We start from the raw sequence: 14437 nt of genomic DNA, 5'->3' as shown, positions 1-14437 counted from the left end.
AAAGTTTGAGGTCGATAAGTTTTTTGTGCTAATAAATGTATACATTTACAACAACAACAAAAAAAACAACAACAACAATGTTGTTCAATACTATTACAGTTAGAATCTATTTCATTCCAGTGATGGCAAAGTTACATTTTTATTGCTCATTGCTCCAGTCTTTAGTTGGCACATAATTCTATACTATTCTAAACTATTCTATACTATTATGCCGATTTTTGGTGCTCAAGAAACATTTCGTGTTGAATGCTAAAACAGTTACTGCTTAATTTTTTGTGGAAATCATGATACAATTGTTTTTAAGTTCAAACGCAGATATGTTTTGAAACATTATACATTTATTTATTTAATGCATCCTTGCTGAAAAAAAATATTAAAATTAATATACAAACATGTAATTTAAATTAGCATCTATTTTTTGCACTGTTAATATATTCCAAGAAAGATTTTTTCCCCTCTAATGTCTGTTGACAGTGGAGCTCATATAGTCATTATTCATGAGTACACACTATACAGCAGGTTTGTTGGGATCTGGATATACAGTATCTAGAAATAGCAACATATTTGTGGAAAGCATTCACAGACTTATATATATATATTCTATCTCTTAAAATGTGTGTATGTGACAGTGCAGTGTAATATTCATGGTACCTCGCTCTGTTCTGGGATCTGTTGTTTGTTAAACCATGGAGAAAGAAGCACTAGCGCCAAGCACACAATGAATTTTAATGAAGATGTAGAAAACGAGAAAATTATTCTGAAAGTTAGACTTTCTGATTCGGAAGAGATGTGTAGAATTTCATCAGACAAACGTTTCGTAATAGACTTTAAAAAGCAAGCGAAACATACCAGGGGAGCTAGGTTTCAAAACGATTTAATTAATCTACTTTATGAAATGAAATGTGTCAAAAACCCTCTTTTCTAACTCTAGGGCTATTCATGCCACACTTAACCCTGGGTTATGGTCTTGCTAGGCCAATGCCACTTCTGATACAGGGTTAAGTGATGCTTTTGACCCTTGGTTATGGATTTTGTCAGCCAAGGTGTGTCAACCCAGACCTACAATTTATCCCATCTGACCTAAATACCACTCACCATGGTCTTTTGACACAGACTTGCACATCTTATCAGAGTTTTGAGAAATGCTTCCTGACAGTTCAGAGTTTCTGTTTGGTGTCTCACTCTGAATTGTTTGAGGCTGCTTAACTGCTTCTTCGGCTCTCAACTTCGGAAAAGACATAAAAACACTGCTGTAGCTCATATTTCTATCACTATAAAAAACTAAAATGCCTAGAGTAAGACAAAATTTGCATTTAGACTTTACACTAACAAGAAATGTAGTATTATAATGAGCATAATATACCAGTCTGTTTTTGAGTGTGCATATATGCCATCATTGACTGTTCATATATTCTATCAGTGCTACACAAAGAATCAGAGCTGACGTGAGACACACTGCCAAAAATCCTTGCACCGTGAAAACAGAAAAGCCCTGACACTCATGCTATCTTTATGAAATATGAACTGCGAGTCACATTTGATTAACATTCAGTGTGACACGGTCAGCGCAATGAACGTCACTCACTTCAGCTTTCTTGCTTTCTCATCTTCTGCTTGGAGTTTTCTGGAGCCGCATGCATTCTCTCGGGCTCATTTTCTGCACTTCTGATCTCTCCGCAGTGTCTGTAGATGTACCTTCTGCCTGTGGGGTTCAAGGACTACATTTACTGAAATCACTAATGACTACTTATTTTTACAGACATTGTCTGAACTGTGTGATCAGAGCTGATGTGATGAAGTTGTTGATGTTCATAAATTTGCCATTGGGGTTTATTAGTCAGCATATATTACTTTGCTATTATTCAAAAATGTGGAAAAGGCCAACAAGTTAAGAAAAAAACAGGAATGTGTCCATATTTTTGGCAGTGTCAAAATCTCAAAAGAAATAGGGCATTTTATTTGAAGTCAGGATTTAATCCAACAAAAAAAGAGAGTAGAATCCAAACAAGGAAAGTGTATCATTAGGTTATTCATGAGAACTTATGTGAGACAGCTTCAGATGCTTTGGACACCAAGCATACTAGAATGGTGTTTGAACAAGTTAATGAGCAAAAGGTTCAGGCAGATTTCTCAGTTCAAGCCAAGGCTGCTTATAACCTCATGCATATATCTCAGCTTTATGCCTCATGGTGAGTACAGACAAAAAGGAAAATAAAAATGTATAAAGGAACAAATTTTACTGTGAAACCAAATTATTTCTAACAACGTTATCTGCCCTTTGTTTTTAAAATACTAATATTTAAACTTTGAAATGAAGCAAATGATCCCTCAAATGTTCTTAACACAAACATACTACAGCATTTCATTGGAGTGTTTCATAATATCATAAAATTATGATGTGCATTATCACATACTACCTATAAAACAATGTTCATATACTGTATAATAATAACAGATCAGTACTTCATGAATATTTCAGTATTGAATATTCAAATAAATTACACTAAAAGAGACATATGAATAATTGACTGAATTAATAAATATAATTAGAATAATATATAATAAATACATTAAATGCATTAACAGTTATTATAATATAATATATTTCTGAAATAAGTATCTTATGCTTACCAAGGCTGCATTTATTATATTGTGAAATATTTATTGTGAAATATTTGTACAATTTAAGCATTATTTAATATATTTTGAAATATGATTTAATCCTGGGATGGCAAAGTCGAATTTTCAGCATCCTGAAAATCACTTTTTTAATTACTTGCTGAATGAAAGAATTTACTTACAAACGGTAGTGTACAAAAACTTTTTCAGTTTTGCCACTGTACTTATTTTGTCTCTGTGCTCAAGAATCAATAAACTGCGCTTGATAGATCTCGCTATGCACTTTTGACTTTAACATTGCATTGATTTTCACTAGGTCATATCTAATTATGATTGGCACATGCTCTGATGACAAAGTTTTTAATAAGCATGGAAAGCGATGACTGAATTAATGAAAGTCTGGTGCTCATAGATTGCCATAGACTGATTATCATGTTCCATAAACTGGTTACACAGCAACATAGCTATATACATATAGCTCCCAACAAGCCACTGTGAAAATGACAAAAACAGTCCTGTTCCCAGAAATCCCTGGTGTAGACTCATTTCTCAGCTGACAGTGTCAGAAGTGTGAATGCCTGTAAAATATCTCTCTCTCTGAATCCACAACTTACAGTGCTCTCAGGATCTGCGGCGCGTTTCTCTCCCCACATCAACTTTGCGCACAATGTTTCATGCGCTGCACTGAGAAAAATAACAGAAGAGATGAAAAATTGGTTAATGCTGTTCTCTGAGGCCTCGTAAAATATTTTTTTTGTAAAAGAAGTTTTGTGAGCAGCTGCAAAAGCAAAAAGCAAAACTGCAGCAACAAAGCTACGTTTCAATCACAAAGACTCCTGCGAATCTCAGAACTCTTGAATCAGAGCAAACAGGGAAAAAGGGGGAGAGAAAGACTGATATTATCCTCAGGATAGAATCTGCCACGAGCACATTTAAAGAACAATACGAGACATTTGTAAGGTGCAAATTACAGTACACAGGCAGAAGAAAGACTTGAAACTGTACACAACAACAGAGGAGGGAAAAGCCATCAGAGAGTATTGTATACAGAGTTGTCGCTTAGATGCCCTTTCCTTCTGTGATTACATGTTTCTGAGATGGTGATGGTGTAATAGCCTGTGGAAGAGACACATCCCACCAGGAGATGTTACAAATGGGGCTTAGGGGATCACTAGCTTCCAAAGGCAGAGACGTATTACTAAACGCCCTGATGTAAACAAGTCGATATGACTGCGAGTGATGAAAGGGTGCTATAACTGCAAATATTGTAACCGAGATGCATTAAACAGGGGCTATAAAAAAAAAAATCAATGCACAAGGCCATTATGAGTACACACATCATGATAAAGATGCCTATAGTGCAATTATATTTTCACAGTGGGATGGTTTTCTGAATTCTTTATGTAATGAAGAATACTAACGACATGTACAGTAGCTCTAGGAAGTTAAGAAGTCATTAGATTAGATTTCTACATGATCTTTGGATTGCAGTTATTAATAAGACATCTTGGCTGGATGTGGGCGTTAGGGACGTCATGTGATCTGGATGTTTACGTCTTATATACTGTATTTGATACAATTAAGCATTATGTTATTATTATGGGAATAAATCATTGTGGTTTCGTTCGGAACAGTTTGTGATCTAATTCCCTTGATTTCACTTCATTTTATGTTCGATGCGATGCCAGCAGTACTTCAACCACCAACTGTTATTTTACACAGAAAGTTCGAAAAAGGCCTGGATCCATAATGAATTCACACCAGGCAACGTAACAAGAAGTTTCGCTTTTGTTATGCTAATTGACCAAGGGAAAAATACATGAGGAGAAGCCCTGTGGGAAAAATATTATAATGTAATAGCCATATATTTCTTATTTGGATAAAAAAATAATGCTTCACGGCTCAACAATAATAAGATTCTGCGCAGTTGGAACAGTAGTTCAGATTTTAACTTTCCCTGTTTACATAAGGTATTCATTGTCACTAGCACACTGTAAAAAATAAGTGTAATTTTAACTGTAAAATTTTGTAAAAACGCTACGGAAAAAAACTGATAATAGGTTAACAGTAAGTTCCCGTACTATATACAGGGAAAAACTGTAAAAGATCTAACAAAGCATTTAATGTAAATTTACAGTAAAATTCTGTTAATTATACAGCTTTTAGAAGTAAAAAAAGAACAAATCAATGTATAATTTACAGTCTAAAACTGTAAACTGATATTCCCAGAATTCCCTGCGTGACACTCCACGTTTGAAAGTATTTTGTTTAAATAATCATGTTTTTAAATAGTTCTTGTTATCAGTTATGTACATTTGAGCTTTATGTTACATCTTCTGTTGCTTAATGAAAGTTTTTTGCATTATTTAAGTATCACGTGTGTTACCATGATGGTGTTTTGTGTTTCCATAAATGTGCACCTTCTATATGTTAATATATACTTCTGCTTGTGGTGAAGCTACTTGTGATGAGCTTTGATACTTCATGTGGCTTTCTCTTATACAGTACCATCTTTATTATTATGGTGGTTGTCAGTATTTTCAAGGTACAAAACAGATTTAATTTTGTGTGTTGTTGAATTTACTGGTTTATATTCACATTTTCTTGTTTTTAAATTACAGCTTTATATTGTAAAATTAACAGTTTTTGACGTAAATGTGTTTACAGTTTTCTGTATTTTACAAAATTATTCTGGCAACCACAGCTGCCAAAAAGTTTTTGTAAAAACAACAAGAAATTTTTTACAGTGCATAATATATATATATATTTTAAATTTTTATAACTGATAGAAGTATTAATATGTATTAAACTATTTCGATTCAATTCTGAAAATTATACAAAAATTAAAATAAAATAAAAAACAATAAAGAAAAAAAAAAAAAAGTCTATCACACTGTTGAGTAATGTTGAGCTTTGGTCTGTAATTTTCAGAGGTTGTTTGAGAAAATTGGACCGAATTGAATTCTGTGAAAAAATGTATTCATGTAAGCTTCTCAAGGAAAATGGTCCTGTCCAAAAAGAGTAAAGAAATGTTTGTGGAAACATTCTGATCTTTCGTACATTTACAGACTGATCTATTGTTTGAGAGATGCATAAAAATTCATATATTCCAGGAAACAAGGCCAACTACGACAAGCCACAATCAATACAATCACCAAGCAGCAACAATGCCAATCACTGACATTTCAAAAGTACAATCTGAAAAGGTTACGCACCGGGCGAGTCAAATGTGATGGCCAATCGATGATGTGATGAGTATGCATAACAGACTTTTAGAAACCTATCGAGCTTGGCTAGCAATCAAAGTCTTCGTGGTGCATTATGGCCCTCCCCATTAACCTTTGAAGCAGATACTCAGAACAGCTGGTCGGATGCCCTCCCGTCCGGCTGATCTGATTAATGCTGTCTCCTCACCTGCAAGCTCTGCTCAAAGAACCTGCTCCTCAGCACATTTGCTGCCAAGATCTTGTGTGAAGAATCCTTTTCTAACATGCTGTCACCACAGGAACAGAGAGAGAGAATTATGTTTAAGACCTCATGAAATGCTGATAGTTTTAGCTGAATGCTTTTAAACCTGCTTGGATTTTACATAATCTGCTTTAAAAAATGGCTGAATCAAACAAGCCATTGATTTGTGTCTCTCTATACTCATCCAGAGCAGGCAGACAGACAGATATAGCCTGGCGGTGTGGGTTGACACGGGCCCGGTTTGTGCCTGCAGGGCAGCGTCTGTTTCTGGTAACTCTGCATTAGACAGTTTAGCTGCCGTGAGTATGTTTTGGCAGGGATGGAGAAGGTCCCTCCACAATCCTTATCACCATAGCTAAGAAGTTCTTCACCTCAAAAGCATCCTCCATCTCAAAGAGATGCCATGCATGTTAATCAAACTAAAGAGAGAATCATGTTTTTGTATATATCTTTTCATGGTATTGGCTCTGGTGACAATAATTATGAAATTTATAGGATATGATATTTCATAAAGACCTTATTTAAAGCAAAAATTAACTGTATTGTGATATAGCTTTGCTGTGAAATAAAATGACCTTTATCATGATATAAGATTTTGGTTATATGGCCCACCCCTACCTTACGTCATTCCAAATCTGACTGACCATGACTAACGTTTCTACTGTGGAACATAAGAGAAGATATTCTGAAGAATGATGGAAGCCAAACTGTTCCGGCTCCCATTGACTTCCGCTTTATTTTTGGTCCATAAAATGAAAGTCAAAGGGAACAATTATTCAAAACCTCATGTATGCATAACATTTCTTTAATATTTACATTTCCAGCCATTGTAATTTTAGCATTTGGAACACAAAAAGTGGCACTACTGTAACTTAATGTTGTCAATAGAAAGATTGGCAGGAGAATAAGAGAATATAAAAGAAGAATAAACAAATAAACAAATAATAATAAAGGTATCATTATAATTTTAAACAAATATTCATTTGGTTGTTATAAAAGTGGTTTTCTAGTTTGTGTCATTAAGAACTGCATGAATCAGAACTCTAATACAAATTGCAATTAGAATTATAGTAAAAATTTAAGGAATCACAGAATTATAATCTCTTGCCCTATTTGAAAATAAACAAAAGACAGAGAGAAAAATAGAAAGAGAGAAATCATCCTTCTGCTCTCTGAACTATCTCTGTTAAGCAGCACAGTGAACCTTTTCCTCCAGTGTGTCTGGTGCTTGTGTTCTTACAAACTCGAGACCACAGTGTGTAGAGTCCAATTCCCAGCAGACTGCTTTATGAGTCTGAACAGAGACCCTCAGCTCTCGGTTGCACATACACAATGAGGTGATTGCGTGAGGAAAAGCATGACTCTTTAATTAGCAGCTAGTGCCAGTAGCCGTTTGGCAAATGAGATTGTCTTCTCACTTTCTCCTTCATTCTATCTTACTGTTCTCTGGTCATTTTTCCCCCTCGGTTTTTCTACTTTACTAATATGCTTTTATCCCACTATTTCCCAATGGATCTTGTTTCCCCATGCTCCCTCCTGTCATATATCTATCTGGGCACATACTGTAAGTGGAGGGGGAGGAGAGGACAGAGCTCTGGTGGTGTTAAGGGGCTGTGTAGTGAAGATCTTTAATGGGGGAACCTCGCTTTGGTGCCTTTGGTGTCTCATGCCATGAATTTATATTCCACCCTACCACACACAGCTCAGATACAGTTTGTCACAGCTCAATAAGTAGCCGGAAATATCCGAATTTATGTTAATTATGCTTGGATTTTTCACCTGCACCTGACTGCATCTTTCAGTGAATTATTTTGTTAAAATTACTTTTATGGATTGACGGAACTCACATATTTTTCAAGACATCCATTTGACAGCAATCAAACATAATACCTCATTACTTGCAATTTTGCATGATGTGTAATCATCGTGTAGATGCTTGTTAATTGTCAAAGTTCTAGAGGTTTATGCGTTACTTTAAGTGGTTAGAGTTTATGTGTATCTTTTTGAGGGAAAAAAAAGGCTGCAATTTGTGTTCTTTTTTAGAGGTAAAAAGCCTTCTTCAGAGCCAAAAAGTCATTTAAAATGTAATGATAAAGACAAAGCATCCTGTGTTACCAATTGAACATCAACTGAATAAGAGACCTGTAGTTGCGGTGACAAATTTATTAGATAAATGTGACATTTAACATTTAGTGAATGTACAAATTAAAGTCGCAATGCATGGTGATTGTTTTTTGATAACGTAAAACTACATTTTAACGTAAAATACATTTTAGAGCTGTGAGAAACTTTGGCTAGAACTTGAAAATATCTTGCATAATGCTGGCATGATATTATGAGTTTTCCCAATGTTTCATTTTTTACATTGTGACCTGAGAATTAGTTTGAAGCAAACACTGTTATTTTGGCAGGCTAAGGCGCAAATTGACGTAAAGCAACACAAATGCACAGATTAGCGCTCAAGTGAGTCGGCTGTACGTAAGAATTTCATACTTCAAGACTGCACAAATCCATTATTCTGCACCAAAATGAGCTAAACGTGACTTTATGCTTACAAGTTCATAACAAAAAGCATGGCATAAAATTGCTGCGCCCATCAATGCACTGTAACTGAAAATACTGTATAAAAGCAATGCTCATCTGGCTTTTCTTGCGTTCTGTCAAAACTATCTGAGGTAGCTGACCACATATATTTTTTAATGATCTTGTTTCTTTGTAGATGACTGTCTTAACTGTCATAAAAAACGGTCTGTTTTACTGAATGGGAGGTGTTTGGACTTTCTGTGCCATTAAAAGTCGCTTTTGAAAGTGTTGCCAGAACATCAAACACACATCAAGCAACCTTTGGGCTGTGAAGCAGAGCTTACCTATCTTAACAATATTCTTCCTTAGAAATATATTTTTGGCCTTTAGATCTCTACAAAGTATTCTCCTGTTTAAGCAAGACAAACAAGAATCAATAGTGCAAACTTTAATGTAAGGGTCAGCTATAAAAGACATTAATCATTTTGAATGTAAATATAGAAAATAGGTCAAATATATTCTCTGCTCACCTCTGATGTATGTAATGTACTCCCAACAGTAGCTGACAGAGCCACTCACAGACCTGAGGCTCTGATAATGTCCGGCTTGTGCGTTTCAGCTCTTTCAACTAACAGTCCAAATCTTTGTTCTGTGGAAGAAAGGGAAATTAAAGACTAGAGGCACAAAATGTTATAAATGAATATCCATCTCTTTTGTATGAATCACTGGGAGTCCTAGCTACACAGAGGAGACAAAAAGTATAAACAGTCTGTTCCCAAAAAGATACTTCAAAGAGTAGTACTGTGGAGTTTTTCTCTGGTTTCCTATGTGTACATTCTCTATGTTCCTTCTCTGTTTGCATTAGTGGATTGTGAAATTGTCTTTAAGAAAGTAATTCTTTGGGCATCTATGTACACTTCAGAAAACCCCACATTTTCCTGCTCACACACACACACACACACTGGCAGCACCAGTCACGATGCCCCGGGTCTCCTGAGACCTCTGCAGGGAGTGTGAGAGAGAGCAAGAGAGAAAGAGACCCCACTGCTAATGATCAAAGAGTGTCAATTAAAAACATAGTTCGCTCAAAAATTCATATTCTATCATAATTAAGGCCTACTACTCACTGTCATTTCAAACTTTGATGATTTTTTTTCACAGCCAAACGAACTGAGATGACAATCAAACAGGCACTCTCATAAAATATCCTTTCTCTGTCTCAAGAGCCATGAAAAGTCAGATTCTTCAGTGAATCAGCTTTTTAGGGTGTTCATTTAAACAAACATGAACACTTTTCATGTTTATTTATATGAATGAATTTTCACTGGTCAAATAATGCAATATTTTTTTATTTTGCATTTAGTATAAATGAGTGTTTAATGCTGTCAGATTAATTCTTTTCATGTGAGATCAATAGCTAACATACGTTTCCAGAAATACAGTAGTTCACCCCAAAATTTGCTGAAAGTTAACCCTCTGGCTAAAATGTAGAGGAGTTTGTTTCTACATCAGTACAGATTTGGAGAATTCTATTATTACATCACTTGCTTACCAATGGATCCTCTGCAGTGAATGGGTGCCATGAGAATGAGACTCCAAACAGCTGACAACTTTGTTTATAGGAAACAAATCCATCATTAAGACAAATTTGGCTATATCTGAATCAGGAGAGAAATGTGCACTGATGATGCACTGTTTATAATCGAAAAACATTCTAAACAAGTATGTTTGTGAATTTTGACCAACAGGGAATATATTTTTTTCCACTAAGAGAGGCATTATTATGGATTATGTGCTTGTATTTTGGCCAGAAGTGTAAGTTTAAAGTTTAAGTGCCATAATGGATTTCGTATAAACATGCAGCTTTTCATTTTACATGACCCAATTGAGTTTGAAAGCTCATCAGTACAAATGAGATCCAATGAGAGCTTTTTCTTAACTATTCCTTAAGTGCACAATAATGGAATCAGAATGAGCATATAAATATGTGGCATATTTAAGGATCTCTGTTTTCACCAAGTGCCACCAGGAGAATAATCAATCCCACTACTGATACGACTGAAGCAGAGCTCAGTTTGAACACAGAGCTGAACTCAGCAGCCCTCATTTCAGTAACAACAAACATTCGTCAATGTCGCGGGAGAGTGAGTTCCATTAGGAAAGTCTTCTATCGTTAACGCAGTGATGGGTATGAGTCATATTAGCACACTGTGTGGATATACTGCGGGCTTAGCAGTTCATTTGAAAAGTCTTTGGATAAGCCCTCCTGCACATTGCCCGAGGGCAGTGTTTGCTCAATGTCAGTGTGGCTCACCACGCATCCAAGCAAAGGATGATTCGCATTATGAATGTAATTGGGACTGGCTAATTTGTTGGCCCCGTAATATGTTTATCTACGGTTATGACCATCATCACTCAAAAAGCCTCCTCGAATGCTTTCAAAAAGCTTTCATCAATGCTTTTCATGAGTGCACAGGTTTAATTGAGCAATGAATTTTGGAATAAGCATTGTGGATGAACGGAAGTAATGAGAATCTCCCTGCCAGTTCTACCTCCATTTCACACACACAAAAAGAGTTTTTCATTTAGCAGAATGTCATGGATCTCAAGTGAAATATATTGAAAGTTTTTGAGCAAATGCTTCAGGCAACCAGGGGCGCCGGAGTGTGATCTCTAAAAAATTAGGACACAAAAAGATTGACAGCAAAGACATTTATAATATTACAAAAAAATATATTTTTCAAATACAGTAAGTGCTGTTCTTTTGAACTTTCTATTCATCAGAAAATCCTTAAAAAAGCATGCATAAAATAGTTTCCATAAAACTATTAAGCAAAGCAACTTTTTAACCCTCTGGGGTCTGAAGGTGTTGATGATTGCAATAGGAAATGTTTCTTGAGTGACAAAACAGCATATTAGAATGATTTCTGAAAGATCGTGTCACACTGAAGACTGGAGAAATTCAGCTTTGCCATCAGAGGAATAAATTAAATTTTAAAATATTAAGGGGAAGGGAAGGAAAGGAAAGCTATATAAATATAGCCTGAGTCTAAGAGAAGACTGTTATATGACAAAAATACTTTAAAATACTGCCACTATTTTACTAAAGTTGAAGTCAAAATCTATTTGTTTTGCATCAAGCAGATATGGACTGCAGTCCTTCAGTTTGATTGGGCATGACACTTCTGGTCTCAACAGTCTCTTTGATATCTTGAGATGGGAGCAGCTGGTGGGGTGAAGACTGGCCTGCTAAAGGAGATGAGATGACTGGCATAGACAGATCTGAGCCACACTGCTGGAGAAAGAGCAGAGCTCCATGTCAGCTCACTGTTACCGTTCAACCGTTCAGGTGCAAAGTGCTCCAGGGCAATCAGATCACTTTCTTCATGTAAGAGTGTGTGTGTGTGTGTGTGTTTTCATGAAGGATCAAATGGTTGGAGCCTAATAGAGGCTTCCCATCCCTAATGATTCCCACCCAGAGCTGTTTCTAACAGGAAGCCAGACCCTCTTTCTCTGTGTGTGTGTGACTTCAGTCTCTTAGCATGACATTTATCCAAAGGAGTAGGTGGTGATGAGATCTGCAGTGAGTCGCGTAGAGGAAATTTGTATTAATTTATAAAAGAATATTTTTCTTGTGACGATATCAAAGGCAACATTTCCACAAATAATTCCATGGTGTATGCCAGACAATTAGTAAACACACACAGCCGGCTCCTGAATACAGTCACAGACTATCAATTTAGCTCAGGCATATTTGCTTCTGTCAGAATGGTTTTTGGTTACACTTTATTTTGATAGTCCATACACATTAGACATTCTACTATAAGTAACTTTGTAACTACATGTCAACTACATGTCAACTAAATCTCATTAATTGCAATGACATGTCTACTAAGTCTCAGAGTAGACTGTTTGGGGTAGGTTTAGGGTTAGATGAATAAGTTGACAAAGAAAGTGTTAGAAGATATTAAGCAGACAGTCTACTAATACTCTAACTGCTAGTTGACATGTAGTTGCAAAGTTAGTACTTACTGTTAGTAGAATGTCAAATCAAAATTGTGTTACCAAGTTTTTGCATTGTGACAATTTCCACTCAAATTCTCAGTATTGTGAAGAGACAAAAATAAAATTCTCGTTCTCATAATATAGTAATAAAAATGACATATTCTTAACATTATTTATTTGAATAAAAAAAAAAATTTGAATAAATACTATAAATACTAATAATATATAATAATAAGGGTCATTTACCTATTATGCACAGAAACCTTAAGTAACAGAAAAGCAGTACACTTGTACTACAAACAGAAGATTAAAGATCCATGATCCATCTTGATTATAGTGAGTGTCTGTCAGATGCAAGTCAACCTATGTGGAACACAATGGCAAACATGCACAAGATGAAAGAGAACAGAACGAGCAGAACTAGAAGCCGGAAGCAGAGATATTCTTTCATTCTGTTCATAAGATTTTCTGCTATCTTTATTCAGCTGCTGTAGATCAGAGTGAACTTGCCTCGTTGAAACGAGCAAGAAACAAGATCAATGGTGAGGCCTATTGTTCATCCCATGTCTCTTAGGAGGATGGAACTCAATGCACATGCTCAGCACAGGAGGGATCCCCCTTAATCTACATAGCAACTCCACATGACACACAGTAACCCTGAGCACTGAACACAATCAAAGCAGCATTAATATTAAAAGAGTTTTTTTTATTTTTTTTATGGAATCTGTTTTTTTTATTCCTCTTATCTTGGAAACTATTTGGAATCAACACCTGGTAAAATCCTACTTCATACTGCTTTTATTTATTCATTTTTTTGAGCTGCTTGTAATGTATGTGGCTAATATAAGTTTTTAAACTTCTCAAAAACTAAAACACACCATCGTGAAATATATTAATTTGTGAAAGATGGCAAAATCATACATTATTGTGCAATTTTGATTTTATAAAAACTTTTCCCTGTTAAAATCATGGCTATGTTTATAACGTTTACAAGTTCAGCATCTTGTATAAATTAGGATATCAATACTCTTATAAGACAATAGTTACAAAAATAAAATCTGATTTTTCACTTTTGCACATTTTGGACATTTAAAATTTGGTCAGACTATCAATTCAACTCCTGCCCATTTGCTTTTTGTTATCTGGCAGTCAATTAAATAATTAAGGATGTTTCCCTCCAAATTATCATTACTGTAATGGGGAATCTACAAAAGATTTCAGCATCTCATATAAGTTAAGATGTCATTGTCCTCACACCACGTTTGATATAAAGAGGACAGTCTTACAAAAATGAAATTAGATTTTTTTTCACATTTAGTTCAGGTCAACACAGGTTCAAATTTTGTGACAATTTTAATAAAGCTAATCATCTTATATGGATGTGGTCTGACACATCAATTTAGTGCAGCAATTTGGACAAGAAAAATATGGTGTTCTAAGGCAAACTATCTCCATAACATTCCAAGGGTAAGAAACACACTTCCAAGGTAACAAAGCTGTAGCATCTCCATTCAAAACAAAAAAAATAGAAAAAGGCAGAAAGGCATGAAAACAGACCCAGAAAATCCAGAATTTTATTGCTACCCAGGAGACTTCACATAGTTCTCAGTTATGTTTCATCTAAGTATCACCTTTTTCTCACGTTTCTCCAAAAGTTCCCATGGAGAAATACAAATGGGCACAAATTGTTGCCATACAGTAAGAATTTGATGAGAAATTTCCTTGTATTGAAATCACTGACTCTGGTTTCTTAGCAGATTTTGTGACATTTAAAGAGATAGTCCATCACCCTAAAGTTGTTAGAAAGCTGTATGAGTCTCTA

At 35.3% G+C, this 14437-nt stretch overlaps 1 pseudogene; it reads right to left on the bottom strand.

The window, feature by feature from the left end:
- The window catches only part of LOC127974756 (serine/threonine-protein kinase Nek11-like), a 50400-nt pseudogene that overhangs the window by 22619 nt on the left and 13344 nt on the right, over positions 1-14437 (bottom strand).

The sequence above is a fragment of the Carassius gibelio genome, chromosome B16 (assembly GCF_023724105.1).
Source record: "Carassius gibelio isolate Cgi1373 ecotype wild population from Czech Republic chromosome B16, carGib1.2-hapl.c, whole genome shotgun sequence".
Taxonomy (NCBI): domain Eukaryota; kingdom Metazoa; phylum Chordata; class Actinopteri; order Cypriniformes; family Cyprinidae; genus Carassius; species Carassius gibelio.
Note: the sequence above shows the minus strand (reverse complement) of the source record. Positions and strands in the feature narration are given on the sequence as shown.